Below are 12,125 nucleotides of genomic sequence, written 5' to 3' on the forward strand. Positions count from 1 at the left end.
TCTCATTGGGAAATCAGAGAAAAAGTCACAGTGAGTCACTTTACCAGCCTAAGAAAGCTTAAGGTGACAGAAGGAGAAGCCTGTGACATGGAATAGGGTTGGAAAGAGAGCTAAGACTGGGCACCAGGGCAGGAAGCTCCCTGGAATAAAACTCAGGGGATCCCTGAACTAGCACAGGAGGCAGGAATGGGTGTTATCTGGTGATTCTCTGTGCCCTTGTGTAGTGGGCAAGGAATAAGTTCAGAAACAAGTGGTAATTGTTTAGGGTGGAAATCTGTAGTGTCCCAAACCAAAGGGGGGCCTACATTTCACCTGCAGAGCTTAAGCAGGCTTATAGTGACTGTCTCCAGCAGCAATCTACTGAAACAACCAGCCAGGGACAAAGCAACAGATCCAAAGCTAAGCCAGGAACTTGCAGAGCTTGGAGAGGAAGGCAGTGAGCAGACTTTACCCCAGATCAAAGCACCACGGGAGCACTGACAACAGGCCCAAATCTTGCACTGTGAAAAAAGCAAAGGAGCTTAGAGGGAAAAAACTCAGGATGGACAGACACTCCCTCTATAAGTGTGTATAGCCCAGCACTGACATGACATTCAAAGTCAAGAAATAGGATAAAAAAATAAAAATCCTACCATAAAGAACTATTATGGTGACAGCAAACTCAAAAGAAGAGAATGACTTAAAAACATCTACAAACAAAGCCTCAAAAAAAGTGCATCCTGGAAACAAGTTCAAGAATTCCAGAAAGAGTTAAAGCAAAAGTTTAAAAAAAGGAGCTAAAAAAATCTTAAGAGCCAAATGAGAACAGTTGAAGAAAAAATGAAAAAAATAAGAGCTATGGAAGAAATAGATGCAGAGAGCTTGGAATAAGAGGTACAAAACCTTATCCAAGAAAATATTCCCTGAAAACTAGATTACAAAGAGAAGCTATTGACAACATGAGATAGTAAAAAAATAAAAACAAAGTCAAAAGGCTGAAAAAAATAGAAAATGTGAGGAATCTTAAAAAAAAAAAAAACAAAACTGACCTGGAAGACAGATTGAGGAGAGAGAATTTAAGACTCACTGGACTACCTCAAAGCCATGACCTAGACATCATATTTTAGGAAGTCACAAAAGAAAACTGCCCAGATCTCTTAGAACCAGAGGGCAAAGAATTGAAAAAATCCAGTGGTCACTTCCTGGAAGTAACCCCAAAAAGGAAACTACCAGGAATATTATAGTCAAAATCCAAGACTTTCAAGTCAAAAAAAACATACCGCAAGGAGCTAGAAACAAAGAATTCACGTTTTATGAAACCATCATAAGGAGCACAGATTTAGCAGCCACTACCCACTAAAGAAGTGGAAGGCCTGGAATATGATATTCCAGAAGGGAAATTATCTTATCCCACAACCAAAAATAACTTAGAAAAACAATATAATCCTACAGGAGGAAAAAATGGATTTTTAACAGCATTCCTAATGAAAATATTAGAGCTTCGCAGAAACTTTATATGCAAACAGAGGAGTCAAGAGATATAAAAAGTTAAACATGAATGAGCAATCATAAGGGACTAAGCAATATTTATGTTATGTAATAATAAACTGTTTACATTCTCTAGTGGGGAGAGGATACCTTGAGAACTCTATCAGCAGGGATCAGAGAAGGAGTAATTGAATAAAGGGTTTCTGTTATGTTTTGATTATCTCAAAAAGAATGGAAAGGGTGGGGAAGAGGAATATCAGGAGAGGGGGGAAGGAAGAGGAAGAATGGGGAGATTTATTTCAAATGGGGTACAGAAATCTATGTGACAAATCGGAAAGAGTAGAGCGGGAGCAAACAATTCTGAAGAATACACACATACAGAGTTGGGTGCAGAAATAGACTTCACCCAACAGGGAAATGGGGGAAAAGATTTAAGGGAAGTAGAATAAGGAGGATAAACTGAGGAAGGGATTAAGTCAGAAGCAAAATAAACTTAGGGGGCAGGGAAAAGGATAAGAAATAGGATGGAGGAAAATAAACGGCAATCTTAACTGAGTGTTAACAGGATGAACTCTCCCACAAAACATACAACATCTGATTAGAATCCAACAATATAATATTCACAAGAAGATGACTTGAAACAGAAAAAATACAGTTAAAATAAGGGGCTAGAGCAGAATCTATTATACTTCAGCTGAAATAAAAAAGCCAGGAGTAGCAATCATGATCTCAAAGCAACAGCAAAAATAGATATGACCTAAAGAGAAGCAGAAACTACTTTTTGCTTAAAGGAACCAGATGATAAATTAGTATTAATACTAGACACATATAGCCAATAGCATAGCATGTAAGTTCTTCAAGGAAAAGTCAAATGAATTATAGGGGGAAATACAATAAAAATGTAATAGTGGGGGACTTTACTTCCTCTGAGACCTGGATAAATCTAAAAACAACAAAAAACAAGAAAGAATTTGAGGACCTAAGTGGCACTTTAGAAAAGTTAGATATGATATCCCACTGGAATATACTGAATAAGAAAAGAAAGGACTATACCTATTTTGCAGCTGTTAATGGCATCTTCACAAAAATTAACCATACAGTAGGGCTTAAAAGCCTCACATATGAATGCAGAAAATTAGGAATATTAAATGCACAATTTGCCACTCATTCAATAAAAATTACATTCAGTAAAGGGCCATTGGAGGAAAGATTAAAAACCAAATTTGTATGCCTAAATATTTTCTTCAGAATAAAAGGGAGCAGATCAATAAATTGGATATGCAACTAAAAAAGCTAGAAAACCAACAAATTAAAAACCTTTAATTAAACAAAATAGGAATCTTTAAAAAATCAAAGCCAATTTAAACTGAAAACAAAAACATCAATAAAACTTTGAGCTTTTGGGGGGGGGGTGGGGGGTGTTGAAAACCAATAAAGTAGATAAGCTATAACTAACTTATTTAAGAAAAGAAAGGAGAAAACCAAATTGCTAGCATCAAAAATGAAAAAGGTGAATTCCCAACCAATGAAAAACTGTTAGGACTCTTCCCAATCATATGCCAATAGAACTGAAAATCTAAACGAAATGGACAAATATTTACAAAAATATGAATTACCTAGATTAATAGAGCTGGAAGAGTCCTTAAATTTCCCTGTGTTGGAAAAAGAAATTGGAACACTCCATGAATGAACTCCCACAGGTGGGAAAAAACCACTCCTGGATCATATGGATTTAAAAGTGAATTCTACCAAATGTTTAAAGAATTTCAGTACTACGTACATTTTTCAAAAAATATGAAAAGAAGAGTACCTACCAATTTTCTTCTTTGACTCTCTAGAGTCAAAATGGAAAGAAAACTATACCAATATCTTTAAAATTTTTTTTTACTCACTTTGAACTTAAATACAAAAAGACCAAAAAAAGAGATCATTTCCACATACACAGCACAGCATAAAAAGAGGATTCTATATAAAACCATGAATTTCCATTTTACACGATTTACTTTTTTTAAAACTATGCAATAAATACTACATTGTTTTCAAAGTTACACTGCTTTTTTTTGGTGCTTCCTTTTAAGTTTTCTTTTGTTTTCTGCTGTGCACTTTTTTTCTCCTCTCCCCACCCCAGAGAAGGCTACCACTAGATACAAATATGTGTGTATATATGTACACATGTGTAAAATCATGCTATACCTACTTCTGTTTAGCAGTTCTTTCTCTGGATATGGAAAGCATCTTTCTTCATAGTTCCTTTGTACTTGATCTGGGTATAGTATTCCATCACAATCATATACCACAACTTGTTTAGCCATTCTCCAATTGATGGGCATTCCCTCAATTTCTAGTTCTTTGCCACCACAAAGCTGCTATAAATATTTTATAGATTCTCTTTCCTTTTTCCCACTTTGGGAAACAGACCTAATAGTGGTATTGCTGGGTTAAAGAGTATACACAGTTTTATAACTTTGGGCATAATTCCAGATTGCTCTCCAGAATGGTTGGGTCAGTTCACAGTTCCACCAGCAGCAAATTAGTGTCCCAATTTTTCTGTATCCCATCCACCATTTGTCTCTTTCCCCTTCTATTGTTTTAGCCAATCTGATAGGTATAAGAGGATATCTCAAAGTTGTTTTAATTTGCATTTCTCTAATCAATAGTGATTTAGAGCATTTTGAAAAATGATTATATATAGTTTTGATTTCTTCCTCAAAAAACTGTTTCATATCCTTTGACCATTTATCAATTGGAGAATAACTAATATTCTTTTTTATAACTAGTATTCTTATAAAGTTTTTTTATATATTTGAGATGTGAAACCTTTAAACCTTTAAAATTTTTCTCCAGTTTTCTGTTTTCCTTCTAATCTTGGCTACATTGGTTTTATTTGTACAAACCATCTTAAATTCAATGTAACAGAAATTATTCATTTTATACCTCACAATGCTGTCTCTTGTATATTCATAAATTGTTTTCTTATCCATAAGTCTGATAGGTAATATGTTCCATGTTCCATTTTGACCTTATCTTGGTAAATGGTGTAAGATATTGATCTATGCCCAATTTCTGCTAGACTGCTTTCCAGCTTTCTCAAAAAAATTTTTTTAACCAAATAATGAATTCTTATCTCCAAAGCTTAAATCTTTACATTTGTCAAACACAAGGTTACTATAATCATTTGCTACCATGTTTTCTGTGTATTCTGTTACACTGATCTATCTTTTTATTTCTTAGCCAGCATCAGATAGTTTTGATAATTACTGCCGTATAAGATAGTGTAAGATTTGGTACTGCTAAACCTCTTTCCTTTACTTTTTTAAAAATTAATTCCTTTGATATTCTTGACTTTTTATTCTTCCAAATGAATTTTATTATTTTTTCTTGCTTAGTAAAATAGTTTTTTGGTAATTTAATCAGGATGGCATTGAATAAATAGATTTAGATAAAACTGTCATTTTTATTATATTGGCTCTGATTACCCATGCACAATTAATATTTCTCCAATTATTTAAATCTGACTTTACTTTTATAAAAAGTGTTTTATAATTATTTTCATGTAGTTCTTGGGTTTGTTTTTGTAGGTATACTCCCAGGTATTTAATACTGTCTACAGTTATTTTAAATGGGGTATCTCTTACTATTTCTTCTTTCAGGGTTTTGCTGGAGATATAAAAAATGCTGATGATTTATGTGGGTTTATTTTATAACTGGCTACTTTGTTAAAATTACTGTTTCCATTTTTAATTGAATCTTTAGGACTTCCCAAGTATATCATCATATCATCCTCAAAAAAGATAGTTTTATTACCTCATTGGCCATTCTGATTCTTTCAATTTCTTTTTCTTCTCTTATTGTTATTGCTAGCATTTCTAATACAATATTGAAGAATAATATTGGTGACAATGGGCATTCCCTCAATTTCTTGTTTCACTGCTGATCTTACTGGGAAGGCTTATAGCTTTTATCCCCATTGCAAATAATTCTTGCTGGCGGTTTTAATGCTTCTTATCATTTTAAGGAAGAATCCCTTTATACCTATACTTTCAAGTATTTTTAATAGGAACAAGTATATTTTATCAAAAGCTTTTTCTGCATCTATTGATATAATCATATGATTTTTGTTACTTTTGTTATTGATATAATCAACTATGTTAATAGTTTTCCTTATTTTAAACCATCTTTGTATTCCTGGTATAAACCCCACTTGGTCACAATGTATAATCATTGTAAGATATTGTTGTAGTCTCCTAGTTAGTATTTTATTGGGGATTTTTGCTACCATATTCATTAATGAAATTGATATATAATTTTCTTTTTCTGTTTTTGTTCTTTCTGATTTAGGTTATCAGTTCCATATTTCTTTCATAAAAGTAGTTTAGTAAGTCTCCTTTGTATGTTATTCCAAATAATTTAATATTGAATTAGTTGATCTTTAAATGTTTGGTGAAAGTCACCTGTAAATTCATCTGGTCCTGATGCTTTTTTCTTAGGAAATTCATTTACAACCTGTTCAATTTCTTTTTCTAAAATAGGTTTTTTAAGATATTCTATTTCCTTTTTTGTTCATCTAGGCAGTTTATGTTTTTCTAAGTATTCTTCTATTTCACTTAAATTGTTAAACTTATTGGAATGTAATTGGGCAAAGTAACTCCTTGTAATTGCTTTTATTTCATCTTCATTAGTGGTGTATTCACTCTTTTCATTTTTAATGTTAGTGGTTTTGTTTTCTTTCTTTTTATAAAATCATATTAGCCAATGGTTTATCTATTTTATCATTTTTTTTGTAAAACCAATTCCTAGTTTTATTTATTAATTCAATGGTTTTCTTACACTCAATTTTATTTATCTTACCTTTAGTTTTTAGGATTTCCATTTAGGTGTTTAATTGAAGATTTTTAATTTGTTCTTTTTTTAATTGCACACCCAATTCACTGGTCTACTTTTTCTTTATTTTATTAATATAAACATTTAGAGACATACATTTTCCTCTGTTTAATACTTTTGCTGCATCCCACAGGTTTTAATATGTTGTCTCATTATTGTCATTCTCTTGAATGAAATTATTGTTTCTATAATTTGTTCTTTAACCCACATATTCTTTAGGATTAGGTTGTTTAGTCTCGAATTAGTTTTTAATCTGCGTTTCTTCCATGGTCCCTTATTGAATATAATTTTTATTGCATTGTGATCTGAAAAGGATTCATTCAACATTTCTGCTTTTCTGCATTTAACCATAAAGTTTTTATGCCCTAATATATGATCAGTCTTTGTAAAGGTATCATGTACTGCTGAGAAAAAGGTGTATTCCTTTCTGTTCCTATTCAGTTCTCTCCAGATATTTATTGTATCTGACTTATCTTAGATTCTATGCACCTCCTTAATTTTTTTTTTGGTTAGATTTAGCTATTATTCTGAGAGGGGAAGGTTAAAGTCCCCCACTGCTATAGTATTACTATTTCCCCTTGTAATTCATTTAACTTTTCCCTGAAAAATTTAGGTACTATAGCACTTGGTGCATATAGGTTTAGTATCGATACTGCTTCATTATCTTTGGTACCTTTTATCATAATGTAGTTTCCCTATTTATCTCTTATTTTAAAATATTTTAGCTTTAACTTTGTTGGAGATCATGACTGCTACCTCACTTTTTTTTAACCTCGGCTAAAGCATAATAAATTCTACTTCAGCCCTTTATTTTAACTGTGTATATCTCTCATATTTAAACGTGTTTAGTCAAAATGACATATTGTCAGATTCTGATTTTTAATCCACTCTGTTATCTGTTTCTGTTTTATGGATGAGTTCATCCCATTCCCATTCGAAGTTATAATTACTAGTTGTGTGTTTCCCTTCACCCTGTTTTTCATCTCTATTATCCTTCTCACCCTCTTTTTACCCCATTTCCCCCCCCCCATAGGTCAGATTTACTTCTAACTACTACCTTCCTAATCCATACTCTTTTAAAAAGAATCCCTCTCTTATCCTCTGCCCCACCCTCCTACTTCTTTATCTACACCCCCTTCTAAAAGTGCCTCCCTTATTCCAGTCCTTCTCATGCCCTCCTGTTTCTTTATAAATTTAGAAGACTTTTATACTCTTTTAGATGTATGTTGTTTTCTCTTTAACCAAGTTCTGAGAAGAATAAGGTTCCAAAACTACCAGATTTCCACTCCCACCCACTTCCACTGTAACAGTTCTTTCATTCACATCTTATTTGTATGAAATAATTGCTCCATTTTACCTCTGCCTGCCTAATTTTATTTTTTAGAATCATCCCATCATACTCAACTCAACCCCAAGCCTTCTATCTATGTATGCTTTTTCAAACTACCTATAATGATTACATTATTAAGAGTACAGATAACATTTTCCCATATAAGTAAACAGTTTGACCTTATTGAGTCCCTTCTAATTGGTCTTTAATGTTTACCTTATGTTTCTCTTGGATCTTATATGTCATATTTCCCATTGAATTCTCCTCTTTTTGTCACAAACGCCTGAAAGTCTTTCAATTCATTCATTAAATGTCCATTTAAAAAAGTAAGGATTATACTGAGCTTTGCTGGGTAAGTTATTCTCAGTTGCAAACCCAGCTCCTTTGCTCTTTGAAATACAATTTTTAAAGTCCTTCCTCTTTAATCTTTTAATGTAGAAGCTACTAGATCTTGTGTTATCCTGACTGTAATTAAATTGTTTTCCCTTGTTGCTTATAGTAATTTTTCCTTAACCTGGCAGCTTTGAAAGCTGGCCATGATGTTCTTATGAGTTTTCATCTTGGCATATCTTTCAGGTGGTGACTGATGGACTTTTTTCCTTTTCTTTCTTTCTTTCTTTTTTTTTTTTTTGGAGGGGGAAGGCAGGGCAGTTGGGGTTAAGTCAAGTGTCTGAGGCTGGATTTGAATTCAGGTCTTCCTGACTCCAGGGCTGGTGCTCTACTCACTGTGCTACCTACCTGCCCCGATGGATTTTTTTTCTATTTTTATTTGACTCTCTCATTCTAGAACTTCAGGACAATTTTCCTTAATGATTTCTTGTAATATCATATCTAGACTCTTATTTTTTAAATCATAACTTTCAGGTAGTCCAGCAATTCTTATATTGTCTCTCCTAGATCTGTTCTCTAGATCAGTTGTTTTTCTAATGAGATGTTTCATATTGTCTTATATTTTTTCATTCTTTTGATTTTGTTTTTCTTGGTATCTTATAACATCATTAGCTTCCCCTTGCCAAATTCTAGCTTTTAGGTAGTTATTTTCTTCCTAAGTTTTTGGATCTCTTTTTCCAATTGGATGTCTTTTTGTAGTTTTCTTAGATTGCTCTTATTTTTTTCCTAATTTTTCTTCAATCTCTTATTTGATTTTTAAAGTCCTTTTTAAGCTCTTCTAAGAACTTTTTTTGGGATTGTGATGATTTGACATTTTTCTTTGAAGTAGCAGTGGCTTTTTAAAACTTCATTATCTTCTAAGTATGAACCCAGATCTTCTTTATCCCTACAGTAGCTATCTCTGGTTGAGTTCTTTCTCTTTTGCTTACTCAGTTGTCCCTAGGGCTTGTTTTTTGTTGATGCAGAGGAGTCTGCCTGGAGGTGTCTGCACTTCAACTGGGCCAAAACTCTGCACTTGGAGGTCTGGTCTTTCTTGAGGTCCTCTCAAGCTGTCTTAGGACGACAACTGCTTCACCCCGAATTTTAACTATTTCTGCCACTCAGAGTTCACTTTGACGCAACATTTTATTTTGTTTGAGGGAGAAATTTCAAGAGCCTACTATTTACTGCTGGTATTATGCTGCCATCTTCCCAGAATCCTCTGTATAGCAATATCTAATGAGTATTGATGCAAAAATTTTAAATATAATATTGGCAAGGAGACTACAGCAAGATATCACAAAGATCATATACTATGACCAGGCTGGATTCATGCTAAGAATGCAGAATTGGTTGAATATAAGGAAAACTATAAATATAACTGTCTATATTAATAATAAAAACAACAAAAATCATATTGATAGAGTAAAAAACATCTTTTAACAATATACAAATCACATTCCTGTTTAAAAAAAGCATTAGAAAGCACAAGAACAAACAGAGCTTTCCTTAAAATGATTAGTATTGATCTAAAACCGAGAGTCAGTATTATCTATAATGGAGATAATCTAGTCTTTCCAGTAAGATTATATAAAGACTATACTAAATAGTAATGTACTACTATTCAATAAAGTGCTAAAAATACTAGCTACAGTAATAAGATAAGAATAAGAAATTGAAGGAATAAGCACAAGCAGAGATAAAACAAAATTATCACGTTTTTGCAGATGATATTACTTACGAGAACCCTAGAGAATCAACTAGAAAACTAATTGAAATAACTTCCTCAAAGTTGTGAAATAGAAAACAAACCTATAAATCATCACTATTTCTGTATGTTACTGACAAAATCCAGCAAGAAGCAACAAAAAAAGAAATTCCAATAGAAATAACTACTTACAGTACAAAATCTTTGTCATCTACCTGCCAAGACACACACAGGAACTATACGAACACAATTATAAAACACTTTATACAAATAAAGACGTCTAAATAATTGGACAAACATTAATTGCTCATAAGTAGGCTGAGCCAATATAGTGACAATACTACATGAATTAATTTACTTATTCAGTTCCATATGAATTAAACTACTAAAGGATTACTTTTTAGAAAAAATAATAAAGTTCTTCTGATGGAACAAGAGAGCAAGAATTTCAAGAAAATTAAAGACAAAAGTGGAAAGGAAAGAGGATAGGGGTGCATCTAGTGGCCCCAGACACCAAACTACACCACAAAGCCATAATAATTAAAACAATTTGGTACTGGTTTAGAACTAAGGAGGTTGATTAGTGGAATATATTAGGTATACATTATACAGATACAAACAAGAAAAGTAGCCTAATGTTTGATAAACACAAAGGACCCAGCAAGTGGGTCAAGAGCTTATTCAATAAAAACTTAGAAGAAATTGAAAGCAGTGTGGCAGAAACTAGGTATAGACCAATGTCTCACACTGTGTGATAAGACAATCATCAAATAGGTACATGATTCAGACATAAAGGGTAACATCACAGACAAATTAAGAGAAGTATGGATCCACGGATAAGATGAGATGAGATACAGTTTACAGGAGGTAAAGTGGGCAATTTTGATTACATAAAATTAAAAAGGTTTTCCACAAACAAAATTAATGCAGCTAAAATTAGAAGCAGGAAATGGGGAGGAATCTTTGTAGCAAGTTTCTCTGGTAAAGGTCTCATTTCTAAGATGAAGGAAACTGAATCAAATTTATAAGAATAAGTAAGCATCATTCCCCAGTTGACAAATGGTAAAAGGCTATGAATAGGAGTTTTCAAAAGATGAAATCCAGATTATCAATAGCCATATGAAAAAATGTTCTAATAATTAAGAGATATGAAAATTAAACCACTCTGAGTTACCACCTCATACTTATGAGGTTGGTAAAGTTGACAAAAAAAGAACATGACAAATAAAGGTAATAATGTATTTGTTGCTATGTTGGTAGAGTTGTGAACTGGTCCAGCCATTCTAGAAAGCCATTAAACTGTGCATACTATTTAATTGGGCAGCTAAATGACATAGTGTATACAGTGTAGGGCCTGGAGTCAGGAAGACTCATTTTCTTAATTTCAAATCCAGCCTCAAATACTTACTAGCTATGTGACCCTGGGCAAGTCACATAGCCCTGTTTGCCTCAGTTTCTCATCTGTTAAATGAGCTAGAAAAGGAAATGGCAAACCATGCCAGTATCTTTGCCAAGAAAACCCCAAATGGGGTCAGAAAGAACTGGACATGACTGAAAAATGACTGAACAACAACTCTGACCCACTGATATCACTACTAACTCTGTACACCCGAGGAGATAAAAGAATGTGGAGGGCTCATACGTATAAATATATTTATAGCTGATATTTTGTGATGGCAAATAACTGGAAGTGATGGTTGGTGTTCATCATTTGGGGAATGGTTGAACCAGTTAAGGCATATGAAGGTGATGGAATACTATGGTGCTGGAAGAAGTAATGAAATGATTAAGAGAAATCTAGACATTGATGAACTGGTGCAAAGTTAAGTAAGCAGAACCAGGAGAACAGTTTATACAGTAACAATAATATTGTAAATACAATGACTTAGGAACTCCAATCAATATAATGACCAATCGAGATTTCAGAAGACTCCTGAGGAAATACATTATTTACTTCCAGAAAGAGAGGATGGACTCAGAGTAACAAATGAAACATATTTTTGGGCAGGACATGGATAGCATAGGAATTTATTTTGCATGAATATGAATATTTTTAATGGATTTTGGTTTTTTTGCTTTCTTAATGGGTGAGGGAGGAAGAGAATTCAGAACTGAAAATAAGGTTGAAATAAAAAAAAAAAAGATTTCCTGTTGGGCTGCAGATTACATCCAGTATACTAAGACCTAGTGAGATGTCTGCCAAATTTACTTGCTGTCTTTAGCTAATTATGATGATCAGAAATCGAAAGCAAAGCTTTTCTTAATCATAGTTACTGTTACTGACATAGTCCAATAAGAAAGAAGCCCGATACTTTCTTATCTCATGGTTCACTAAAAGCATTATTTGTAAAGTTTGTGTATATGAATGTG

This window comes from Trichosurus vulpecula, chromosome 4, assembly GCF_011100635.1.
Source record: "Trichosurus vulpecula isolate mTriVul1 chromosome 4, mTriVul1.pri, whole genome shotgun sequence".
Taxonomy (NCBI): domain Eukaryota; kingdom Metazoa; phylum Chordata; class Mammalia; order Diprotodontia; family Phalangeridae; genus Trichosurus; species Trichosurus vulpecula.